General features: G+C 39.1%; 1 protein-coding gene across 2 annotated transcripts in view; it reads left to right on the forward strand.

Moving 5' to 3' along the window:
- The first annotated feature begins 891 nt into the window (after positions 1 to 891).
- Positions 892 to 13,486, forward strand: part of LOC109058014 (tumor protein p53-inducible protein 11-like) — a 30,274-nt gene continuing 17,679 nt past the window's right edge. The window contains exons 1-2 of one of the 2 annotated variants that reach the window (XM_042759919.1): positions 892 to 1,037; positions 2,094 to 2,204. The gene's annotated coding sequence lies outside the window, so the exon portion shown is untranslated. Of the gene's footprint in view, positions 1,038 to 1,087; positions 1,186 to 2,093; positions 2,205 to 13,486 lie in introns of those variants that run through there. The other variant, XM_042759918.1, reaches the window with a different exon arrangement.

Below are 13,486 nucleotides of genomic sequence, written 5' to 3' on the forward strand. Positions count from 1 at the left end.
AAACACCTTGTTGGACCGGAGGGGTTGCTTTTGCTTTTTATTCCTTAATAAATGCATTTATAAATATAAATAAATGTGTGTCTTGAGGTAGAATGCTTCAAGGGGCAGATAATAGATTCAGCAAAGAAAGATTTCCAAGTGCTGATCAATCTACAGATTCATTTTGCTCACTGCAGTCTGCATTGATAAATGGCTTCTGCTGGGGCACTTGTTTTAATGTGAGAGATTAAAGCACCTTTCATTGTATTACATGAATTGATTGAGCGATTCAGTTTATACCTTAACAATAAAATAGATGCTTACAATAAATTACAGAAACCCAACAGCTGCTTCTGATTTATGCTGAAGAAAAAAGCATGTTCACCAGTTTACACTAAATTGGCTGCCTTTTAGTCCCCATTTCTTGTCTTTAATAATGAAGAACATTCTGTCATGCCAGATGGGCCATATCTCATTAACTGAGACGTTTTGAGTCAAATGTCCAATTACACAAGTCAAAATTCCAATATCATCATATTTTTGTAATGGCTCTTGGGCAAAACAAAAGCTAATATGAATCATGTATACTGATAATCTACCTTGGACCAGAAACTTGTGTTCTAAAAACCAACAAGGATAATTCATAAAAGAAATAATGCTTTGAATACTGTATGTTTTCAGTATTTAAAACTCCAGCTATAAGCTTCACCTTAAAATCTCTGCCCTACATTTTGCTTATGATCTATCCCACTTGAAAATGCTTGCAATGCAGTGCCTAAATGTGTCTGTCTATGAATAATACACATTATACAACATATTTTTTTTTTTATATTTTACATAATACAACATTATTTTACATTTATATGTATGAAGATTGTGTCATCAATCTCAAAGGCATACTCTGACTCATACTGACTGCTTTATTGGCAAAAACAGTCAATATGGCACCTTCAACTTCATATGAGAACCAAAACCCATTCGAGACATGCCTGATGTCTGAGAGACAAACCTTTTCCTGTGAAGACGACGATAGTGTTTAGTCAGCTACATTTCTTACGGTACGTTGCCGCCGCAGCAGCGCGGAATGCTCTTCTATTCCTTACGGTAAGTGCGTGTGGCTTGCTTGTGTCGGTTTTGCGATTGTCACAACTGTGGCACGCGAGCGGCGCACTACATCAAGGTAGTAAACAACAGCTTGTCCGCGAGGTAAGGCAAAAATGGATAATGATTTCTCTTTATGATGAAATGCTGGCTGCAGTTTTAATAATTCTACATTTAAAATCAAGCTTTATCGCTGTTGGTTTTATTCAAAGAGAGCAAATTTGTTACTAGAGCAATTTTCTTTTTTGAAGGCAGGGAGTGTTGTGTACACGGTTAGTCACATTCTCTGTTTGGTCCGATTAATAAAACCCTGTAAACAACTTCTACGGTAATTAAATGCTTACCATTTAATTATTATTCTGCTTTAGCTTTAGACTAAAGAGAACAACTGGTTTGCATTGCAAAGTTAGCGAATAAACCAACTGTCTGCCAAACTCGACGTGCTCTGCGCCGTCTGTCATAATACATATAAACTGGCTTTGGACAGTTAGTCGCTCTCTGGTGAGCATTTTGCATGCCAAACTTACAGTACAACACGGACAGATGTCTGCTGAGGGCACTGGGATTCTGAAATCTGAAGACTACCAAAGAATTCTGGGGCAGTTCACAGGGATCTCCTCTCAATTCACAACGCTGTACCGGTACAGCGTCATGTAACCACTTCTACCAGTATGGAGGTTTTTTTTAAAAAACCTTCAACCTTTTAACAAACCGGTTTACCGTTTGAACCGTTATATCTCCAAGCACTAATACGGATGAAATATTGATCAAATATAGAGTATGTTTCTGGTAAAACATTGTTTGATAAAGCCCTAACCAAGATCCTGAGGTAAAGGCTTCTAAATGGACAAATTAGAAATAGTTATTTTCTTTTCACAGTAGCTTCTAAATGAAATGTGACGTTCCTCACTATATGGAAGTGCATTACAGAAAACTCTTAATTGGGTCAGTCTCCTGTGCTCTGACTTCTTTTACCTGCTTCACTTTGATCAATCATTTTCTCTGTTACTCAGATCTCACTAGATGCATGGTGGAATGTTTGTCTGAGATTTTATCAGAAGACGCTGGACCATATGTTCAGAGAGTGGGATTTTGAATTCTACGTCCAACTCCATTGACTGGAAGTAAGTAGTTTACATCTGGGTTTGTTTCATGTTTTGATATAATGTTTGTAAAATAACTGCATGTTTATAATCAGTAATATTTTTAGATTTTTTTTTCTCCTGAAAATCTCAGCTGTATGCTTTTACAATTAATATTTTTTTTCTAAATAAGATGTGAAGTGTAACACGTGAAACACAAAGGTTGTACGTCAACCTTGAATTGCTCTGATGGAAAATCACTTTTTTATGGAACGACCATATTGGTCAAGACCCAGATTAATTGTTCGGACAATTAAGATAGTATTGAATGAAATGCTTCCTAAATCCTCTTTAGATGTTGTGTCCTTTTGCTGTAGAAAAGCATTTATGTGAGGCCTTGGACTGAATCACTGAGGAAGATGCATGCTGTGCTTCATGAAGTGAAACATTAACAGCCCTGATTGAGGTAATGGCTCTGTGCTTAGTCAGATGACCGGATCATCAGTAACCCAAGGCCAGGAAAGGCCCAGAAGCAAACTTTGTTCCCATTCAATGGTACATTTTTAGGTATAAGTTTAGGAATGTGAAGGCTGTGGATTTGTATCGGTTTCACCTGTAGAACTATATATCGAGGCTGATGCTGGTGAAGGAATATACAGCTTTTTTGGGGCTATTAAGCAATATGCATCCAAAGTTGCCAATAGCAAGTGTCTCTTTGTCTTCCTGTTGCTGCTAGAATCAGATTAAAGTGTAAAGCCAACGATTTTAGTCTTATCATCTTCCCCACCAAAACCCCACCCATCCCAGCCATGGCATTAAGCTGCATCTGGCAGACTTACACTCACATCTCTCCACATAAAAGCCCTCATCTGACTCGATCTATAATTTTGCCTCACAGTTTTGTTCAATCCTTGCACTTGACTTTGTAATTTTCATATGACACTACAAGATAATTTGGCAAGAAAACACAGAAAAGAAGTATAAACAAAACGGGATAAGCATCCAAGCTTGTCCAGATAATAAGCATTTTGTTTACTGAACAAGTTTTTAAAAATGCATTACATTATCTGTTTAAATTTGGTTTGTTATGGCCAATATTGTAAAGTAATAGATGTACAGATGGCGGGTCGATTAAGGTTAATGATAAATGATGGTTTTATGTTTTGCTTAGTTTCTAATGTTTCCATTTATTCGGCCAATGTTTACTCTGTGTATTAAAGGATTTTACAGTTTTCACAGAATAATTTGGGAGGTTTTGAGTTAACTTCCTGTTTTGATTATCATTTTGACTTTGATGTGGCAGATGCTGTTTTCATTCAGTGAACAGTGAAGTGCTTCTCACAATATTGGCTGGTCGCCTGTCACATATTAGAAAGAGCAGTTATTTGATTTACTAAATTTCCCTTCAGATCAATAAAGTATTTATCTTACCATAAATAGCCAATTGACCCTCCACACATATTCTCCAGTGTCTAAGATATGAATTTTTTTATGGCATGGGAGGCTCCATTCCACTTAGCCATGTGAAATGAGATGCAAAAGTTATTTTGTGAAGCAAAGTGCAGAATGGCTGTAGCCCTTAAATATAAACCAAATTGATTTTTCCCCACACGTGGCCATGGAAAGAACATCCTCAACCCTTTAACTGTCTGACACAGATGACTGCACAGCAGCAAAGAGGGCTTTTCATCCTCCAGCCTAATTAACTTTGGGGGTCTTTGTCAGGAACCTCTTTGGCAAGAGCATTTAAATATTTAGCTGTAATCATTTCTTTTTATAACCATAGGCTGTCTAAATGTTACAGATTTGGCAAAATGCTCAGCATTTTTGTACAGCTGCAAGTGCTTTAAAATGTTTTATCTTTTCCCCACATGAATGTCAGTCAATTAGGAATGACTGCAGATGTTATTCTGTATTTTTTCTGAACTTCATACCAATAAACACACTTGCAGAGAGAAAAGGGAATTTGCTTGTTGGCTGTGTGCAAAATTTTTACTGTATAGTACAATGATGTAGAAATGCAAGTACTTGGATGGGCATTTACCTACATTTAGTTCTGAAGTTTTTAGTCCAGATATGTTGAATGCAGCAGGATGGTATACTTTCAAGTCACCACTGAATAATTGTTAAACAGGCTATAATTTGATACTGATTTGATGCTGTCAAAGTTTGATTGAGAGGCAGGCTTGTAATTTAATGGTTGAACAGTTTCTTTTGTTAACTTGGTGTTCATGTTCAGAGATGGCTTATTACAGCTAAAGCTATCCAGCTAGTGTAAGCAAACTGTTCAGTTTATTATTGCTTCGAGCCATTGGGGAGGAAGAGTGTGGGAGACATATTTACTGTGAGCGAATCAAATTATTGCTGTGATAACTGAAAATTCTGGTTTGGTCAGTTCAGCGTTTTTACAAGTATCATGAGATGTTATTCAGTGTTCTTAGATTTTAAAGGGGTCATATTATGTTGCTAAATGGAACTTTATTTTGTGTATTTGGTGTAATGAAATGTTTATGCGATTTAGGGTTCAAAAAACACATTATTTTCCACATGCTGTACATTATTGTACTATGCCCCGCCTTTCTGAAATGCATCGTTTTTAAAAAAAAAAAAGTTGGTCTGGAAAGCGAGGTGTGCTCTGATTGGCCAGCTATCCAGTGCATTGTGATTGGCCAAATGCCAAAAGCGTGTGACGGAAATGTTAGGCCCCTTACTATACTGTGATGCGTGTCCCGGTCAAAACACCGGCGAGACAAGACAAAAGCAATAAATCTACACCAGCGGTTCTCGGTTCCAGTCCACGCGCCCCCCAGCTCTGCATATTTTGCACGTCTCTCTTTGTTAACACATCTCCGTGCATTAACTGTGTTCCCATTCACATGGTCCCTACACAGTGTTTATTGCTCCCTACTCCCTGAGCAGGGAAAATCTGTTAAAAGTTTACATTACTTCGGAAAATTCATTCAAGGATTTGCACTGCGCACCGTCTTCACACACAGACAAGTGTGACATCATATACCTCTGTAAATAAATACAATTTAAATTCACGTCTCGCACACTTAAATGCACTTTGAATGGAACATATACGTTTGCTTCGAACTAAAATCATGGCAGAATATCCTGTGATGTCCACTTCGCAGGGCACTTACGTTCGAATAGAACAAACATCTGAAGACATAAGAGAAACATACAAAATGTGCAGAGCAGGACTGGAATTGAGAACCGCTGCTCTACACTGGTCAAAACTTGTGTTTGAATCATCAGTGGCAAATCCTTTACATATGTAAACGTACATACAGACTGTGAGTCCGAAGGGGCGGCACTGTAGTCTTCTCTCCCAGGATCAGGAAACAGTCCTCCATAAAATGTGCTGCACAATAAATATTTGGGTTGAACTGTTCTGGAACAGTGTTGTAGGTACATCTTAACCACTGATTTCTAGTTGTGTCCTCTCTTGGAAGGCCAAACAAAGTAGTTTCGCTTTCACAACGAAACAGTGTCTCCACAACATGGCGCTGGCGACAACAGCGAGAATCAAAAGTTACGCCTTCTTTCTTTGCGTGAATATTTTGGCGGCGTTATGCAAATCTTCCCACACCGTGATGTAGACATGTGGGGGTATGTGTAAATGAGCCGTTTTAGGAGGGCATGGTCTTAACTTTTATAAAGAATATCTCTTTGGGTTTGAGACTTTTGTCTTTGCAGCTTTACAGATCTTCTTTATGCACCAAGAGCTTGTAACACTTCAAAGAAAAAGGAAAACTTGAAATCGCATCATATGACCCCTTTAATGGCATGGGTCATTAATCTCAGATCATAGCTATTGTATTCCTAATATATTTTGTGGTGTTTGATGAATGTAGTTAGCTTGCCCCACAATAATATCTGCAGCTTTCCTGACTTATAGGCAGCTTTGTTGATTATAATGGGAGAGATCTAATTTTCCTCATGCTACTTTGTGCTGCTCGCTTAGGGTGTAGATACAGTCAGATTCTACTTCATTTTTTTTTTTTTTGTATTTGAAATTTACTCAAATCGGCATAAATATTACATTACAAGATTTTTCGACTTACTTGTTATGCTATTTTAGTGTTATTGATATGCTATTATAGTTTTCGTTAATATTTTCACTTAGATGACATTTTAGTTATTTTTAATTATAAGTAACGTTTTAGTCATTCTGTTGTGTGTTTTCGTCATTTTTATTAGTCTATGTATATAGTTTTTATTAGTATATGTATATTTTAATTTTATCATTTATATATTTTAAATATTTTATTTGTTAACATTTATTATATTTCAGTTAATGAAAAGCATTTTTATGGTTTTAGTTTTAGTTGATAATAGCCTTTAACAATACTTGACTCACTGTAAAATGTAGCAAACAATTCTGTTATAGAAATACTTATGTATGAGCTTTCTAAGTAAAAATATTAAACGAATTCTGAATGTGTGCTTGTTTGAACTAACATATGTAACTTAGAACCTTTCCACAAAGCTGTCTGCACCACACTCTTTTGTCACTTAATATTTCATTTTGGTGCGTCAGTCTATTTAATTAATGAAACCATCATCCACACTAATAAAAATAGTCTTTTAGCATTTTATTTTACATTAATCACCAGCATGACAAAACACAAATGTTTTGGCTCAAGGCCTTCTTCAGTGTATTGAATAATTCAGTACCTCCACCCACTTTTTAAATAATTAATTTTATTAAAGTCATCATTCATTTAGTTAATGCTGAGTCTCTAAAAACATACATTTCCATTTAAATGCTCGACAATTTCCATTTGCACATAACACAAATTTTCACATTTAACAATACATTACATAAGACATGGTTGCACCCATGGCTATAACATGAATAACATGAGGGTCCCATATTTATAACAAGTTCACAATTAAAGAGTTTAATAAATAGACAATCACCAACATCAGCTACCCCAGTTAAATATCAAAATACATAACAATGGAAGGTACAATTAAATAATCATTGACCGTCACATTTTAAATACTTGATATACTTGAACAAATGATGAAATGTTGAACCTTTAGCACATTATCTTTCTAGTTGAGTAGTATTAAATATAACCTTATGACAACTGAATGAATTTTGTACAACAGTGTGTCTTCCTGTCACCTTTTGTTTTATTCATCTGGTGGAAAAATTGAAGTGTTTATTGTTTAGAGGCCATCTGTTCCTGCTGATGAATCACTTCATCGGTTTAAGTATGAGCATTATGCCAGCTCTGTTTTACCTCACCGGGAATTACTGCTTGTTCACATTATTTCCACCGAGGTGACTGAGAGCAGCTCTTGGTCTTACACACAGCAGGCAGAGCTTTCCTTCACATGCCAGAAACCAGAAAGCACAATTCACAGAAATTACGATGCAATATTTTTGTATCCGAACTTACAGAAAAGCTAGCACTAGATGTTTTAATAAACATTAGGTGATTAATAAGAACATGGCAGTGCCAGCTTACTTTTGAGCAATGATCCAGCAGAAAGCATCATGCGGAGCTCTTCAAATCAATATGACAGGCCTGACAGATTAAAACAGCAGACTTAGAGGGACTTTCAGATTTTCTCAAAAGGTGTTGGTTCTGCTTGCAGCTAATGACTCTTAGCTGAAGGCACTGCATCATAATAATAGGGAAAAACTGCTTTCCCTGACAACTGATATGAAGCCTACAAAATATAGCATAGGGAAGCACTGGCTGACACATAGATTAGATATTCAACACAACGTCACCTCCATCTCATCGCTTTCCATGAGCAATAGATGCCTCATTTTAAAAAACCTTTGCACTCCAAATTTGTGCTTGGGCTGTAATGTTTAATCTGTCAGATCCCAATTCATGTAATATGCATGAGTGTAAATCCCACCTAGATCTGCGCTGACCTTTCTTATCTGTATGAGAGTGTGTTGTCATGACGAAGAGCTTGACTGATGTATAGACATGAGATCAGGATGTTCATCTCTGCTGCTGAGACTCTGAGATTTCTGTGTCATGAAAGGTTCTCCACACTCAAACCCTGCTATATTTGCAAACTTCTTCTACCTCGCCTAGATGCAATGTTTTAAAGCAGCAGGAAGCAGTCAATGACTAGATTACTGGCAAAGTGTTTGTTTAGGGTCAAGAGGGATCTGTCACAAGAATGGCACCGAGCAGAAGGCCAAAAAGCTATGTGTTTTGTCATTGCTGTGTGTGTGCATATAAAATCTATTTTAATAAATTGCGTTATTGAGAAATTAGATATTGTAAGCCAGTTGAGGTTAATTAGCCACATGTACAGTGTAAATACACCAAAAGTAGAACACCTTCTGCACTCCATTCCATATGTATGTTAGATTGTGTAACCTTCCTGATTTTTAATACTTTATATGTAATGTACTTGCTGTTATGTCTATGAACACATTTTATACTCTTCCTTTAAGTTTGTTTTAAATCTCATGAGTGCCCTTTCCCAAAAATTCACCTTTTTGTGTCATACAGAAAAAAGTAAAGGATGGAATACACTACATAACTTTTGACTAATTTGCAGTCTGGACAAGTCTGGAGAATCATTCTGCAGGTATTGGGTAGTTGGAGATGACAGGTTTCACAGAAAAGTGTGTAGTGTATAATGGGTACAATTTTTTCCAGACAACAAATCTGTTCAGACAGAGGATATCAAACATGTTTGATATTTAGAACATTTATCATGTATCTTCTTGCAACAAATTGCATGTTTCTGTGTAAGTTTGTTATGTTTGGAAAAAGTGTATGATGCCTATTGTTTTAAAAAAATCCATTCAGATTTTAAAAGTCATGTAGACATAATTGTTTCATTAAATGATGACAGAATTGGAAAATTGTCTATTAACAGAGGTTTTGATTTTATGTGTATTTTGTTATTTGTTTTATATTTAGCCTTAAAGGGTCAATAGACTGAATCATTTTCTGACTCCATCTCTTTGATAACCCCAGCAAGTAAAATTTAGTAAGTAAGTAATTTAATTTCAATAGTAAAAAATTACATATAATGGACATAAATTTATATTTGGCCAGACTATGCAGAGTGCAGTGTTGGTGTGCTGTGCATGAGCGATGTATGTGTAGGCAGGTTATATTGAGGATGGGATTTCAAGTATTCCAGAGGAGCTAGTAATGGAAGATGGAAAAGCCTCCTTGAAATTGGTAGGAAGTTAAGATGCCGCAGATTGTATTGGTCATGTGGGAAAGAGGAGGATGAGGGCTGAGATGTAGAGCTATTCAGTGATGCTCTGCAGCAGTGGCGCCTGCAGCTGTATGGCTGTACACACTGTGCGTATCATGAGCGCTCTGACCCTTTTCCCTGTGAATATTTTAGCAGTTATTACCTTTTTGTGTCCCGTATTTCTGTCAAATGAACCAGTGATGCCAATCATTCATGATTTAATCATTCTTTTAAGTCAGTTCTCTCTTTTCGATGAACTGGCGAATGCATTTGGACTGCTCTTTCACTGAATCATATAACCTTCCCCCAGTCGTGCTGAAAAGCTGGAGTTTTGTTCAGTGCACACAGATGTATAATGCAAGTAAGAGTGTCATGAATCAGACCTCTGTGGCTCTCTCCGATGGCCACCGGAGGGCACCCTCACCTGAGTATTAACTTTCATCCCGGACTCCATTTCCCATAACCCTGTACTGGACTGATTGCACAGGTGTTGCTCATCACTGGCCTATTTAACCAGCGTCCTCACTCACACTCATTGCGAAGTCTTGTTTTGCTCCAGCTGACATTTCCGAGTGGGTTTCCCTGCCATTCTGAGTTTTCCTGTGTATGATCCTGGACAGTTTGACTTCTCTGATTCTCTGCCGCCTACCCTTGTGATCTTGCCTTCTGGAATTTTGATTGTTTGCTGGTTGCCCTGACTCCTGCCTGGTATAGTTTCTGCCTCTGTCTTGCCTCTGATTTTCCTGCTACTGTCGATTGACCATTGCCTGTTGTTGACCTTGCTGTATTCAATAAAGTGCTGCAAATGGATCCACTTGCTTCTGACCAATTGTTACAGAACACTTTGCCACCCCTGGATCCAGCAGCGGTCTATCAATTATCCTCCGAGGTCTCAGCCCAAGCTAATGTGTTAGCATCTCACCAACAGCAACTGCAACGCCTCACGTCTCTCACGGAGGAACTGGTAAGAACGTTGCAATCCTCCCAAGCTATTCCCCTGTGCCTATTATTCACCCAAACTGAACGCAGCCGAAAGAAAATATGACGTGGGTGATCGGGAGCTGCTGGCAATGAAGGCGGCCTTTGAGTAAAGGAGGCATTGGCTAGAGGGCACTAAAGTTCCTTTCCTGGTAATTACTGATCACCGCAACCTGGAGTATATTCGCTCGGCCAAGCGACTCAACCCAAGACAAGCCCGATGGTCACTCTTCTTTTCTCGCTTCGACTTTAGTCACCTACCGACCAGGGTCCAAGAACTGTAAAGCAGATGCATTATCCCGAGTACACGATTCGTCACCCACTATGAGGCACAGACAAAACCTTTATCCCGCAAACTCTGATTGTATCACCAGTTCAATGGGACATTATCACCGAGATCACCGAAGCTCAGGTCAATGATCCACCACCGCCGAACTGCCCCAACGACCGAACTTATGTGCCAGCTGGACTATGAAAAAGGGTGTTGCATCTGATACACGATTCCCCCAGCTCAGGGCATCCCATGATCAGAGGTTCCATCCAAGCACTTCTGGTGGCCATCCTGCTGCAGGATACCCTCAAGTTTGTGCAACAATGCCCAGTCTGTAACATGTCCAAATCCTCTCACCAACGCCCCGCAGGTTTATTACAACCCCTTTCTGTTCCTCAACGGACATGGTCTCATAGAGCAGTTGACTTTGTTACTGATCTTCCCAACTCCAGAAATCACACCACAATTCTTAGTCATCGACAGATTCTCCAAGGCCTGTCTACTCATACACTTACTCAAACCGTCTACCACCTTTGAAACCGCTGAAGTCATGTTGGAACAGGTTTTCTGTTTCTATGGTCTTTTCAAAGATGCAGTTTCCGACCGAGGCCTACAATTCACCTCTCGAGTCTGGAAAGCTTTCTGCCAGCAACTGAATATCAATATCAGTCTCACCTGTCTACCATCCAAAGTCCAACGGTCAAGTTGAAAGGTTCAACCAAGAAGTTACCCAGTTCTTGCGCTTATACTGCCACCAGAATCAGAATGACTGGAGTCGGTTCCTGTTATGGGCGGAGTATGGGCAAAACTTCCTCCGCAAACCATCATCCGGCCTCACCCCTTTCCAGTGTGTCCTCGGCTTCCAGCCCCCTCTTTTTCCCTGCTCGGGAGAACCCTCCGAACTCCCTACTGTCAATGACTGGTTAAGGAGAAGCGAGAACAAATGGAATGCAGCCCACGTCCACCTACAAAGAGCACTGCGCCAAACCAGGGAACAAGTCGATCATCGGAGAAGGGAGGGGCCTGAATATACTCCTGGACAATAGGTCTGGCTGTCTACCAGGGATCTGCGACTTCGACTACACAGCAAGAAATTAAGTCTCAGGTACATGGGTCCATTTAAAATACTCAGACAGATTACCCCAGTTTCATATCATTTGGCTTTACCTGCAAATTACCGTATCTCACCCACTTTCCATGTCTCCTTGCTCAAGCCTGCCAGTGGATCCGGAGGAGAGAGGGACCAGGATGAGGTCGCAGACGAGAGCACTCCTCCCCTCATCGTGGATGGCGAGGAGGCTTACCGGGTCAGAGAGATTCTGGATTCCTGTTGCAGAGGACGAGTGTTGCAGTATCTGGTAGACTGGGACGGATATGGCCCAGAGGAAAGGTCCTGGGTGAACGCCCATGATATACTGGATCCCACACTCACCCTTGAGTTTCATCAAGCTCATACAAATCGACCCGCACCCCGTCCCCGTGGAAGACCGCGGCGTCGGTCTGCCCCTCGCATCCGGAGCCGCTTGCAGAGGAGGGGCTCTGTCACAAATCAAACCTCTGTGGCTCTCTCCGATGGCCACTAGAGGGCACTCTCACCTGAGTATTAACTTTCATCCCAGACTCCATTTCCCATAACCCCGTATTGGACTGATTGCCTGCACAGGTGTTGCTCATCACTGGCCTATTTAACCAGCGTGCTCACTCACACTCATTGCGAAGTCTTGTTTTGCCCCAGCTGACATTTCCGAGCAGTTTTCCCTGCCATTCTGAGTTTTCTTGACTTGCCTCTGATATTCCTGCTACTGTCAATTGACCATTTCCTGTTGTTGACCTTGCTGTATTCAATAAAGTGCTGCAAATGGATCCACTTGCTTCTGACCGATCGTTAAAAAGAGATTAATTTCACAGTGTAGACAGCTTCATTGGTAGTGCTTAAACTTGTGCTAAACTGTAGTGAGTGATAATGTAAATGTTCTTTGCCTGCTTTTGGTAGGTTATATAATTTATTCTCTGTTTAAATAACTGTGGAAATTAAACAAAACAATAATTTGTAATGTGTTTATTAAACTGCTCACATTAAATATAAATTCAGTCTTATTAAAATATTTTATGACATGACATCCATTATACATGCCTACAAAGCGTCCATTCACACCGAATCAGTTTTTGTGTCTACCCGTGCTGTTTTTCAGTCATTTTCCAATGTGAACCTGCGATGATGTCTTTGACCATTTTGTTGCTTTTTCCTGTTTTGAGAGTTTTCAGGGTTAGAAGATTTTTATTTGTATTTTTTTTACATGTCTGTGCGTACCATCAGCATCAGCATTTACATGTAAAGGGTAGTTCACACAGTCTCAAAAAAACTTGCTGTTTGTTGGTGTTTTGCACAGATTGTTCAATTACTGGTTGTCGGGTCATGGAACATTTGAACAGTGTGATATGATTTTCCATCAAACCCTGACATAATCATGTTGGGCAATAATGCATTGCTTGGTAACGCATTACTGTAATTAGACACTCGTGTGTGTGTGTGCGGGATGCGGGAGAATAAAATGATTCATGGGACTCCCGCAAAGTAAAAATATCTAAACGTAAAATATCTAAAACCAATAAATTGTTATTCATCTATTGCACAAAAGCAACATGAACTAATATAAAATATAAACAATTAACAAGTGCAAGCGTATGCAGAGTTTCTATTTAGGCTATAACACGTGTTTGAAGAAATTTGCGTGCTTACGAATCCTCTCATTATAACACACGAATTGTAGACATTATGGAAGATTCATTGTGCATATATTTATTGTGTTATAACAGAGATTTGTGAGATTGCGATGAACTGAGATGTCTTTTGGAGATTATAAATGCAGCG

This window comes from Cyprinus carpio, chromosome A7 (genome assembly GCF_018340385.1).
Source record: "Cyprinus carpio isolate SPL01 chromosome A7, ASM1834038v1, whole genome shotgun sequence".
Classification (NCBI taxonomy): Eukaryota; Metazoa; Chordata; class Actinopteri; order Cypriniformes; family Cyprinidae; genus Cyprinus; species Cyprinus carpio.